The sequence below is a fragment of the Delphinapterus leucas genome, chromosome 6, assembly GCF_059928025.1.
Source record: "Delphinapterus leucas isolate spDelLeu-1000000601 "Yukka" chromosome 6, BTC_Dleu_Yukka2, whole genome shotgun sequence".
NCBI classification, from domain to species: domain Eukaryota; kingdom Metazoa; phylum Chordata; class Mammalia; order Artiodactyla; family Monodontidae; genus Delphinapterus; species Delphinapterus leucas.
The window spans coordinates 22,361,099-22,372,119 of record NC_143134.1 but is presented as its reverse complement, the minus strand read 5'-3'; the positions used below and the strand labels follow the sequence as shown (position 1 = coordinate 22,372,119).

The 11,021-nt window shown below is 40.5% G+C and overlaps 1 long non-coding RNA gene across 1 annotated transcript; it reads left to right on the top strand.

Moving 5' to 3' along the window:
* The first annotated feature begins 1,543 nt into the window (after positions 1-1,543).
* LOC111185431 (uncharacterized) lies at positions 1,544-10,654 on the top strand. Its single transcript, XR_002647541.3, has 3 exons — positions 1,544-3,177; positions 4,630-4,820; positions 8,818-10,654. It is a non-coding gene; the product is annotated as an uncharacterized LOC111185431 (long non-coding RNA).
* Positions 10,655-11,021: the final 367 nt, after the last annotated feature.

The window sequence follows — 11,021 nt, the reverse complement described above, 5'->3', positions numbered from 1 at the left end:
GGGAGATGGCTGCGGCTGGGAATCTGCAGCGGCCCAGCTGAGGGCTGGCTCCCCGCCCCTGCAGCTGGTGGAGATGACGCCTCTGGAGTGCCAAGCCTCCCCCGCGTCACCCCAGCACACGCAGGGCCCTACAGCCCATTTCTTCTCTCCTCCTGTGGTTTCTTCTTGCTGCTCTTTGGTCAAGAACAAGAGGAAAGACTCTGGGGCTGCACCCTGTTATTATGCGACAGTCATTTACATCCTCGAGCTCTAAGTCAGGGGTCAGGAATGAACCCAAAAGTAGGCATCGCTGGGGAGAACTGAGCACACCTGCTCTGGTCTGGGCAGGGCAGGCGGAGGTGGACGTGGAGCCCAAGACCCTTCCCGTCTGCCTCCCGTGCCTCAGTTTCCCCATCTGAACCATCTTCTCCAAAACAACTTACTGCTCTCAGAGCAGAAAAATTGGAAGAACCTGAAATATTTAAAGAAAAAAATCACCCACAATTCTGCCATTAATATCTTGCTGTTTTCATCTATCTTTTTTATATAACTGAATCACCCTGCCTATGCAATTATGGATCCTGTTTTTAAACAACAACCTTTCCATAATGAACAAGTCATACATGTTCATTATGGAACATTCAGAAAATTCAAACACAAAGAAGGAAAATGACTTTTTGTTGCTCCCTTGAGAAATGACAAACAGTAATGTTTTGATGTTGTCTTTCTGGTCTTTTTAATAAGCATGATATACCAAAAGGAAAAATAACGCACAGTATTCATACTTTCCATACTTTGGGGCAACTTTTCCTTTTTCCCTTTATTATCCAGCATGAATAATTTTTATATTATTATATGTTCTTTTGCCTCATTTATGATGACAGAACATACAGATGTGCTATGTTTTATTTAACCAATCTCTATTGTTAGTCCTTTGGTTTGGTTCCAATTTTTCCCCATCAATAACAGGGCTAATTGTAGCTAAATATTTCCCCCAGTTCTGTATTAACACCTCTGAATACCCCAGGCCTGGCACCCTCATAGATTATGGGGAGATCGTGCCTGATAACATGTCTGAAATTACTTTGAGAAATATGTACATTGCTGCACATCTGTGAAGGGTTATTGTTTGTCAGTTAATTCAGGGAGTAGGTGGTGTTGGTGGAAATGGTGCATGTATTAAGCAAAGAATAATCATAAAATCAGACACTTAACATGGTACTTCCCGTGTGCCAGGTACTGTTCCAAGAGCTTCACATTACTTTTAACGTGTTTAATTCTTAAAACAACCCTGTGAGGTGAGTACTATTAATTGACCTACATTTAATTTTTAAATTTATTTTACTGAAGTATAGTTGGTTTACAATGCTGTGTTAATTTCTGCTGTACAGCAAAGTGATTCAGATATATACAGATATAGATATTCTTTTCCACTCTGGTTTATCACAGGATAAACAACTATTGAATATAGTTCCCCGTGCTATACAATAGGACCTTGTTGTTTATCCATCCTATATATAATAGTTTGCATCTGCTAATCCCAAACTCCCACTCCATCCCTCCCCCACCCCCACCCCCACCCCCCGGCAACCACAAGTTTGTTCTCTATGTCTGTGAGTCTGTTTCTGTTTCACAGATAAGTTCATTTGTGTCATATTTTAGATTCCACATATAAGTGATATCATATGGTATTTGTCTTTCTCTTTCTGACTTACTTTACTTAGTACGATAATCTCTAGGTCCATCCATGTTGCTGCAAATGGGATTATTTCATTCTTTTTATGGCTGAGTAGTATTCCATTGTATATATGTGCCACCTCTTTATTCACTCATTGTCGATGGACATTTAGGCTGTTTCCACGTCCTGGCTATTGTTAACAGTGCTGCTACGAACATAGAGGTTCATGTATCTTTTTGAATTATAGTTTTGTCTGGATATATGCCCAGGAGTGGGGTTGTTGGATCATATGGCAACTCTATTTTTAGGTTTTTGTGGAAACTCCATACTGTTCTCCATGGTGGCTGCATAAATTTACATTCCCACCAACAATGTAGGAAGATTCCTTTTTCTCCACACTCTCCCTAGCGTTTGTTATTCGTATTTTTTCATGATGGCCATTCTGACCAGTGTGGGGTGGTCCCTCATTATAGTTTTATTTTTCAATATCAAAAATCTCTAATAATTAGAGATGTTGAGTATCTTTTCATGTGCCTGTTGGCCCTCTGTATGTCTTTGGAGAAATGTCTATTTAGGCCTTCTGCCCATTTTTCAATTGGGTTGTTTGTTTCTTTGTTGTTGAGTTGTATGAGCTTAATTAACTTGGCTTTTAGATGAGGAAATTGAGGCACAGAGAGGTTGAGTGTCTTGCCCAAGGTCACAGAACTAGGAAGTGGTGGAGCTGGGATTCTAAGCCAGTCTGGCTTCCAAGTCTCTGCATGTAACCCTCTCTTAAGAAGCCAGTCCCCCTGAGCGTGGGCAACTGGGAAATGGGGGGTAGTGGTAGGGTAGGTATGAACCATGATTTTAGTGCACCCATGGAGTCCCACGTGATGGTAATAGGTACCTGACCCAGCATACCTTAAGGGAGCTCATCAGCCTTCAGGCTCTGCCTCAAAGATCAGAGCACTTGGATAACAGCACAGAAGTGATTATTCAAAACGAGATGTTATCTTTTAAGGGACACTCTATATTTAGGAATAAAATGACGTGATGTGTTTTGTTTGCTTCGAAATAACGCTGGTTGGGGGCAGGGTGGGGGGTGCATAATGAACAGGTGGGGTGTAAGTAATGCAAAATCAGCTGTGAGTTGAATTTGTTGAAGCTGAGTGGTTTGACTGGTGGATCTATGGGGGCTCTCTCTTCTCTTGTATTTGCCGGAAATTTGCCATGCTGAAACATTTTTAAAACATCTCAAGTCATTAGATAGTTCATGAATGATATTTGAGGGGATATTCCAACCCACAGTGTAAAGTCTTTCTTTCTTTCTCTCTTTCTTTCTTTCTTTCCCCCAGTATTGATCAGTTTGCAGAAACATCCCCAAAGGGTCCAGCTCTTCAGTGAGAATGTATGGAATGAGAGTTAGAGGTTTGTTCATTCATTCAAGAACTATATCTTCATCTTGAGCACAGGGATGAGCTGTGAGGGATATGGCTGAGTTTGGGAGAAAAGATACACAAAGGAAATGTTAACCACACAAGGTAAGCATTCAGCAAATGTCTCAAACCTTAGCAGAAGCTAAGGGGGTAAGGGAGGAGGGTGTGGGTTGTGTCCCCCTGCCCAGGGCTTAGAGTTCCTGAGGGAGGGACAGCTGAGCCCGCAGCCTGGAGAGCTCTCTTTTTCCTCACTCCCATCCTTCCCAGCTGAGTGCCCTAGGACTCAGGACTGTACAAGGGGTCAGGACTCTACATTTTGCAAAGGGAGATTTAACTTTTCAGCTGGCTGAACCAAAGCAAGAAAGCACCTCTCTTTCAACACCATCTCTTATCCTTATATGGTGGCAAACTTTCTGACAAATCTGGCTGCTGTGTATTTTTTCAGTGACTTAATTTGCCAGGAGGGCTAGCAGTGTATGGTATGTACGTAATCTACTCCAAAATGGATTTTACATTATAAGAGATAGATTAATAGAGAACAAAGCCCCCCAAAAGGTGAGGTGGGCCGGGCCTACGGACAATGAACTAGTGGAAGAAACATCTGTGTGCTCCGGAAGATCCTAGGTCTCTTAGGATCACATGCTCATCTTCTACCAATGAAAGCTCAATGAGGTTCCACCCTCCCCCACTCCCTCGTCCTGCCTTCTCCCTCCCTTGAAAGAGAGTGTTTAGTTTCCGAATTAACTCACTATGGACCACGCCAGGATTTAGGGCAAAACAGAAAACTGAGATCCGGAGCTCTGTAATTAGGCCTCCTCGTGGATTTCAAGCAGGGCCGATCTGTGAATATGCCTGAATTTTCCGGTCTGGAGGCAGCAGGAGAGGGCTGATCAGACGCGGCTAGTGAGGCCCCCAGTTTTCCTGATCTGCCCCCGCTGTTGTGGCATATGACCACAGCTCAAGAGCTGGGTCACCGCAGTCTCCTGCCCACGCCTGCGCAGTTGGCCTGGGGGTGCTGACAGCACTGCTCCGTAGGGGAGGGAAAGGGAAAGGTGAGCCGGGAGGAGGGCATGCCAGGAGTCAGGCTCTCTGTGGATTAGAGGAGCTGCCAGGAGGGCCCGTTGGAGGCAGAGCCCAAGGGTACTAGGCGCAGAGCAATTGGGGTCCTGCGTTCCTGAGTTAATTTCCATCTTTTCACAGACGGGCACACACGTTGGAATAGACAAGACAGAAATTTAAGCTGTCACTGCTCCCAACCAATCCTAAAAAGCAAGACTGAAAGGGGGCAAAAGCTCAATTTTTCAAAAGCTGTCTACCGGGGCAGAGACCTATGCCTGGAACAAGGCACCCCCCAAAGTGATGCAGCCTGGGGTTTCTTCACCGATGGGCAGGCACTCACTTTTCCTGGGCACAGAAGTTTTCGTGGCACCCATAATTCCACTACCTGGATTCTTCCAGTTTTTACATGGAAAGGCCTTCCCTCCCCCCCTTATTCTTGGCTTTAAAGACTCCTCCCAAATTTCACCAGTCTGCTAGGAGTTTTTTTTTTTTTTGCAGTACGCGGGCCTCTCCCGTTGTGGAGCACAGGCGCCGGACGCGCAGGTTCAGTGGCCACGGCTCATGGGCCCAGCTACTCCGCGGCATGTGGGATCTTCCCGGACCGGGGCACGAACCCGTGTCCCCTGCATCGGCAGGCGGACTCTCAACCACTGCGCCACCAGGGAAGCCCTAGGATTTCATTTTTACCGGTGAGATCTGTTCTCTTGCTTACGTGAAAAGGACCAAAACTATTTCCTGATGACAAGGCCAAATAGCTGTAGCTTGAGTCTGTTATCTCAAACCTGAATGTAACCTGAGGTGCATTCATTTTTAAAAAATGCCAAGTAAGGAATGAGGTTCTCCCAACTTACTGCACTGGTCAGATGCAACCTGGAGAATTATGTTAACTTCTGCATTTTACCTTTAAGAGAAATGTTGGCTATTTTATAATACTTCCAGAGGAGAGATCAAGAACTATGTCCCAAAAGGACTGTTCAGGAATGACAAGTCTGTGGAAGATAAAACTGAAGGGGACAGGAGAACCAGCTCCAAAGCAGTGAAGGCCAGTGTTGGCTCAAAAAAGCAGAACCAGGGCAAAGGGTGGGGGAGGGATATGCTGGGAGACAGATTTTGACTTTATAGCAGCCAGAGCCTTCTAATAATTAGGCTATTTAAACATGGGAAGGGCTCAGGGAGGTAGTGAGTCAAGGCCTAGTCAGACAGTAGCCAAGCAGAGGCTGGACAGCCACTCCTAGGAGAAGTGCTACATGGGGACTCCTGCATTAGGCAGGAAAGGAGCTCTAAGATTCTGTTATTTTGTAACTCTCTGAAATGTAGGTCCTATACATCATAAATTAGATTAGAGGATAGACTACAAAATTTCAGTGGCTTTTTAAAAACATTTAGAGTTTTGTTTATAAAAATGAAGAATGAATGAAAGTAAAAAAATGAAAGCCATGGGTCATTTTTGTAGGCTCCTTTCAGCATTTTGATTTCATGTGTCTTTGTGTTCCTCTTAATTTCAAATACTGCTTTCTTTTACTTCTACCTATATGTCCTTTTATTCTCTCTATCTCTCCTTTTACACGGAACATTTTCATTTATTCCATGGGTGGTAGGTCTTTGGATCATATTGGAGGAATTTAAGGTCTGGTTATTTGGAAATGATTAGAGTAAAAAATCTATAATATCTTACCTAGCCTGGTGAGTGTTTCTTTGTACTTTTTCTCTCTTCTCCAACCACATTTTTTGGTCAAGACCATGTTTGGGTTTAAGAAAAATCATTAATGCTCATAATATTACGAGTAAAGGAAAAGAAAGTAGAATTGCCAGAATGATTCCGGAGGAATACACATGCAAGTACAACCAAACTAATCTTGAAAAAAAAAAAGAAAAAGAAAAGAAAGAAATAATAAGGACTTTCCATAAAACTAGAATTGCATACACCATAATTACAATAATTGACATAATGCTGGGAAAATGACACTCATCGATTAAAACTGAAAAGTCCAGAAAGAGACTCAAATCAATATATAATGAAAGCCCCATTTAAAATCTGTAAGAAAAAAGGTGACTTTCATGAAATGATTAACTCTTTGGAAAAGAAGAAGGTCACCCCAAATTTCATAAATAAAACCATGGAAGACACCTGAAACATTGTAAATCAACTATACTTCAATAAAAAAATAATAAAAAATAACAAAACCATGGAAGTACTGGGGAAAAGTATAGGTGAACATTTATATATTCTTTGGGGTAAAGACTCTTAAAAATAAAAAACACCTAAGAAAGTATCTGAAATAAAAAATATTGATACATTTAATTTTAAAATGTCTGTGCCTCAAAACCACAATAAACCATATAGGCAAATAGCAAAACAAAAAGGAAAGTATTAACAACATACATGAATAAAAGTTAATGTCATAATATATAAAAAGCTCTTACTAATCAATAAGATTAGGAGCATTGTCTCAATGGAGGACAGAGCAAAGCATAAGAATATAAATCAACTCAGAAGAAACACAAGTGTCCAATGAACATGTGGCAATTGAATCTTGAACTGATGGCAAATTAAAGCTATGAGATGCTATTTATTTTTTTTGTCTATCCATTGGACAACATACTTTTGTTTAATGTAAACATTTAGCATTGACTTCAGTTTAGGAAACAAGACATTCTCATATACTGATGTGTGTGAATTGATGCAACCTTTTGGGCAGCATACTTGGCAATATATCTCAGAAACCTTGAAAATATTCAGTCCTCTTTGACAAAGGAAGTCCACTTAGAAGAATTTTTTTCTAAAGAAATCAATAGGGCTGTATGCTAAGGGTCAGCTGTAGGAATGTTTGTATTGAGCAGAAACTAGAACCAATCTAAATGTCTAATGGTCCAATAGTGACCATTTAATCAATATTGATATGTCCTATGTAGCCATTAAAAATGTTGTAGAAGACAATAAGTGCTGGAGAGGGTGTGGAGAAAAGGGAACCTTCCTACACTGTTGGTGGGAATGTAAATTGGTGCAGCCACTATGGAGAATGGTATGGAGGTTCCTCAAAAAACTGAAACTAGAGTTGCCCTATGATCCAGCAATCCCAGTCCTGGGCATATATCCTGACAAAACTATAATTCAAAAAGATACATGCACCCTTATGTTCATAGCGGCACTATTCACAATAGCCAAGATATGGGAACAGCCTAAATGTCCAACGACAGATGAATGGATAATGAAGATGTGGTACATATATACACAAAGGAATACTATATGAAATAATGCCATTCGCAGCAACATGGATGGACCTAGAGATTATCATACTAAGTGAAGTAAGTCAGAAAGAGAAAGACAAATATCATATGATATCAGTTATCTGCAGAATCTAAAATACAACACAAATGAATTTATCTATGAAACAGAAACACACAGGCGTAGACAACAAACTTGTGGTGGTCAAGGGGGAGGCGGCTGGGGGAGGGATGGAGTGGGAGTTTGGGATTAGCAGATGCAAACTATTATATTTAGGATGGATAAACAACAAGGTCCTATTGTATAGCACAGGGAACTATATTCAATATACTATGATAAGTCATAATGGGAAATAATATGAAAAAGAATGTATATATATATGTATAACTGAATCACTTTGCTGTAGAGCAGAAATTAATACAACATTGTAAATTAACTATACTTCAATAAAATTTTTAAAAAGTGCTGTAAAAGAACATGGAAAGATGTTCATAGTGTATGTTTCTGTATATTTCTGTTGCTGTTGTTGAAATAACTGTCATTTATTTATTTTGTTCAAGTTGGTTTGTTTTTTAAAAAATCGTGTACACTTTGAGTAAAAGAAGCGAGATTTAGTCTGGAAGCTTAAAGGACTGGAGCAGAATTGTGGCTGCAGGGTGCCCTGGGTCTCAAACCATCCTCCTGGATACAACCGCAAAGCACTCAGCCTCTGGCCTGGAGAACTTCTGGCCACGCACTGTGTTTTGCAAGCTCTGTGTCGGTGTTACATTATGCACCAGGGGTGGAAGAATGGACTAAGGGTGAAGCGGAGCAGCTGGCAGCCCTCTTGGGAACTCCTCCCTGTCAGGTGGCTTTTGTTCCATGTCCTCCAAGTCTGGAGCTGTGCAAGGCCCTGGACGGTTAATCAAGTCAAATCCAAGAGCTGTCTCACCCTCTGGCTTATAGTAAACATGCCTTCAGGCACAAGTGCCCAAGAGCTGGACAGTGATGCCGGAGCAGGCACTGGGGAGCCAGCATCTTTTAGGAGAGACTCTTTGTTTTCCCCTCTCTTCCCCTTCCCTCCTCACCCCTCCCCTCCTTAGCCCTTTCCTCTTCTCCCCCTCTTCCCCCTTCCTTCCCATCCCCTTCTATATCCTCCTTTAGGGATAGGCCTGAGGCCAATACAATTTGGGAGAGGAGAACCTCTTTAAGAAAACAAGTACACAATAATGAAATCAAATACAAGTACAGGACCTTGAAAGGGTTCTGTCTAAGTGAGAGGCCTGAACTTAAGCTTCATAGGCTTCATGGTAAATCCACCTTTAATCCTGAATCTGGTTTTTATTGTTTGCATGAATTTCCTTTTAGCTTGTATTATGTATGTTTTCCTAAACTACTTTAAATATTGTTTTACATATTTTTTATTTTTTTGCGGCACATGGGCTCCTCACTGTCGTGGCCTCTCCCATTGCGGACCACAGGCTCCGGACGCGCAGGCTCAGCGCATGGCTCACAGGCCCAGCCGCTCCGCGGCATGTAGGATCTTCCCCGACCAGGGCATGAACCCGCGTCCCCTGCATCGGCAGGCGGACTCTCAACCACTGTGCCACCAGGGAAGCCCTATAAATATTTTTAAAACATCTCAATGTACTAAATCTTATCCTGGTATACAAATGTAATATTCTTTCAATAAAAAGCTGTATATCTAAAACAATTCAAGTGCTCAGAATAAACTGTATGAAAACATGCAAGTTCACTAAAGATGACCCAAACCCTGTTGTACAGGGATAGAGATTTAAAGGTTATTTTATTGTAAAATACATTGAATTTTCTGTATTCCCTGGTTATCATACATTTTCTCCTTTAAAAAAAATGATGTAAGTCTTAATTTTTATGCCATTTGTTAATTTACCCACTAGTTACCTTGTAAATGAGAAGTCACAATAGCACTGAACTTTAACTAGTTTTGATTTAAAAGTTTGGTACTGTGAGGCAACAACTTAAATTTTTCATTTTAGTCATTTAAAAGGCATTTAGAGCTTCAAGAATAATTTTGTACGCAATGTTGTTTTAAATTCTGACTAATCTCGTAGAAATGCAATACTGTCACTATTAGAAATCCTGAAATTCTATTAGATGTTCTTTAAGACCACACACAGACTGGCTATTTGATCCCTTTTCACTTTGACTCTTTTTAAGAATAGGACCTGTTGTTTTGGATTACCACCTGAGAATTTCCTGGATTTACTCCTGGATGCAGGAGATAAGAAAACGTTTAATTCATAACTTTTATATTAACGAATGTAGTGCAAAAAATAAAGCTCACACAAAAACTAAGTTGCCTTTCCTTGAATGAATCCTGCTTGAATAAAACAATGAAAGAAAAAGAAAAATAAAATGAATGGTATGTAGTCTAATTTGTAAATGAATGATTATTGAAATAATACACACTGTGGATATATTTTAAGACCTTATGTAGTTTTAATTGTTCTGCTTGTCCTGTGGTTATGTCTAAGACTATAGTGTATGATTCTCTTCAAAGTATATCAAGTATTGTGAATGCTTTGGTTCAGATGTGTCAAATTAACAGTAAAACAATAATATGCCACTCAAAAAATAAAAAGAAAAGAAACCAGTTATTCGTCAAGGATTGCTGGAAGTTCAAAAATTCTTAAAAAGTTAAGAATATACCCTTATATTCTTTAAATATACCCTCCCTGTCCCACCCCCCAACTTAAATACATAGCACTGTGTTTGGGAAGAGTGGCAGGTTTTATTGCAAAATTAGGTAATTCCCCAAAGTCTGGAAGTATAGAAAAAGGTTCTGGGAATCTTTTAGCTTGGTTCAGGGGGTTCTAGGCAAAGGGCTCTTGTTTTTTACTCACCGATGTTCCATTAACCAGGACACTCCAGGGACTTGACTTAAGATTTACTGACAATAAATATTTAACTACAGTTAAACTTAGCTACTTTCTGGGAATGAGTTTTCTCAGCTGGCTGAGAGTTTTCATCTCTTTTACATTTTTACATTGTAATGATTTGGAGTAGAAAAATTTCTAGAATGTTTTACGTACTTTTCTGCCTTCTTAAACAGAACACAGAGTATCTAGTTTCAGTTTTCCCAACGTTGCTCTTTCTAAAGGTTGCCACATGGCACACTTATCAGGATCTGTCTACAGCAACACCCTCTTTCCTGCTAATGGCTGTAGAAGTTAACTTCTTGGAATTGTTTGTAAAATAATCAGTGTGCGGTGCTCACACTAAGAGGATTCCCTAAGATAAAAGAACACACAAACTTTATGGCATCTATTTTGGCTGTTTCACACACCCCCTTTTTTTCCCCTCCGCTTTCTGGTTTTCAGTAATGTTCTAAAGTGCTGGCCTCAGGTCTGGAAAGTGGTACAGGTAGAAAAGAAAGAACAGCATTATTTATTGCAAAACTGTGATCTCTATCAATGTCAAAGCTTTTGCTATTGGCACAGAGCTCTTGCCACAGAACTGAGTTGCCAATAGGTGAAATGTGTGAATAACCCTAAATTAAGACAGAAACCGTAACCTTATAGCAGTTATACAGTATCTACTAGAAGATTTTGTGGTTTTACACAAGAATTTCCCAAGATACAGAAGGTGACTATTAATGAAGGCTTTGTAAGTAACAGCCTTATACATCTGAGAAAAATAGGGT